The sequence below is a fragment of the Schistocerca serialis genome, chromosome 8, assembly GCF_023864345.2.
Source record: "Schistocerca serialis cubense isolate TAMUIC-IGC-003099 chromosome 8, iqSchSeri2.2, whole genome shotgun sequence".
In the NCBI taxonomy this organism is placed as follows: domain Eukaryota; kingdom Metazoa; phylum Arthropoda; class Insecta; order Orthoptera; family Acrididae; genus Schistocerca; species Schistocerca serialis.
Genome location: NC_064645.1, coordinates 594,513,295 through 594,515,783, shown reverse-complemented (window position 1 = coordinate 594,515,783; position 2,489 = coordinate 594,513,295).

The window sequence follows — 2,489 nt, the reverse complement described above, 5'->3', positions numbered from 1 at the left end:
TTTACAGACTCATAGTCGATTAATTGATACTGTTTTTGGTCAGTTTGAGCGCACGGGAGACTCTGTCGCCCCAAACCTTTGCCATAACGCCGGGTTTCGAGTGCTTCACGAACGACGATATGCAGTTAACGCAGCCCGTAGCGGTAATCCACTGATCCGAGCAGATAATCTCATCAGGTGCTGTTCATTAGGAGCGACTGCAGCACGTTCTGTTTGAGGGGCGGTAACTGGGCGCGGAATGGGACCTCTCGTTCTGGTCCGTGTCGCCTCAAATGCAATGCAAATCCCACGCCCTCGGTTTGATCACATGCACAGAGCTGCCTCCGTACACATCTAACAACTGAATGCCCATGTAAATGGCAGAGCAGGACTAGCGACACATGTCGGTCTACGTAGATACTGTTTTGGTTATCACATAGGACACTGTTATTGGTATGGTGGCCACGGCAACCGAAGGAACAAAATGATACTGGAAACCCCTCAGCCTTTACTACCAAAATAGTTCTGATAAATGGAATACAATTACTTTTGAAATTCTCCTCAAAATATATGTCTGCTAGTAAAATGAATTTGCACACACACACACACACACACACACACACGCACACACACACACACACACACACACACACACACACACACACACATACAAGAACACTACGCTGCGATCACTGTGTGGAGCTCTGACCCCTTGTTCGGACGCACTGGCAAGTGGCACATGCATTTTAACGGAGAATAAAAAGAGCTGTTAGGAGCGATACTGGAAAGATACTCGAGAATATCAGTACGTCATGTAGCAATTCATCCTGAGATAACAGTAACATCTGCTACCTGGTATTTGTCCAACCTCAAACCGAAACAATACAAAGGAACGATAGTTCCTCGACTGACCAGTTCAGGCATTGTTGCTTGAAGTCGTTATTGCATCTGGTCTGTGCATGATAGAGTGGTTGATTCCGCAAGGCCCTCTCAGTTCATTTAAAGAATCTGGGGTCGCTGGCAGTGTTTAACTCTGCATTGAACCAGCAGAACAATTGACATAAGAGAACTGAAACTCTTCATCATTTAATTCAGAGGCCTGCGCTTGAGGGGAATGCAGGAGGGTGGTGCACAATTTTACCAAATTGGTGGACCGATATTTATGCACCGAACTATAACAACTGACGGGTTGTGAACAATTTACTAAAACCACTTTTCTGAGATCTCTAACAACCTCTGAAACAGGAAACGTTGTTTATCGAATTTTCTCGATCTAAAATGCACACACACACACACACACACACACACGCACGCACGCACACACGCACACACATACACTCACACGTACGCACACGCACATTCTACGGAATTTGGACTGTGTGTAGAGCATAGTTGGCCACAAATCTTACCTTTGTGAGCCTCAAATGTATAGATTTGATTTGAAGAATATGTGATGGGTCAATGTGTGACGTCTTAATTCCGTGGTCGTCATGGTAGTCTTGTCTTCTGAACCTACTGGAGTAGTAGTGGCAATTTACGATGATATGGGTTAAATACTAATCGTTATTTATTGTAATATTACTTACATGTATGTATGTTCAATATGTTGTAGAATACCCATACAAGAGCAAAGATCTGTATTCGCTCTTCGAGTAGATAAGAGCTTAATAACATCGGTGACGCATGGGAGTAGAGTTCGAACCGTAAAGATTCTACATTAGTTGCAGACGGTTAGGAGAAGAAGAGTCGACAGCTACCTGAAATAATGAGGTAATCGCCTTAGTTTGTTTTGTGTAAATGGTTCCAAAATCGTCTAACACGGATATTACGGTCACCTTAAGAGAGGAAGGTATCGTGGAGAAGCCGTGTGAAACTGTCACGTTCACACTGGAACATTTACGATGAAGGTGAGGTGCTGACAGTTATAGTAAGCGGCAGTACGGTTAATCACAACAAGGTTAAAGAACTCCAGTAATAGCAGAAAACTTAACTGGCTTGCAACTGGTGTTTTATTTAGCTGAGCGTTTCGCTTGGAAATACTATCTAGTGGTTGCCATCGTGAATTACTGAGTTAATACACAGGAATATCTGGCTATGTAGCAGTAAAAGTGAGCTCAAAGCTTTTATTGGAGGAAGATGTATTTTATTGTGGAGAATGTACGGAGACCAAGAATTTATTGTGGAGTCACAATTGAATTTGAGGTCATATACTGTCCTAGATTCTTGTGCAACTTCTAACTAGTGTTCCGGTGCAGCAATCTTAGTATCAGCTGAGTGTTGTTGTACTTGTTTTGGTGTATATGCTTACTACACTCTGATGTCGGGTGTTTGTAGTCACTATTTGCAAGACTTCCACACACTAAAAGGATAGTGTAGCGTTACCTTTACGCAAAGGAGTAGAGTCTTATTTCATAATCGATAGCGACTCAATTTGCGACATTTGATACTGAAGTGAGAATTTCTGACCATAACTACATTTTGGTCGTAAGGTGTTGATTGCCCGCAGACTG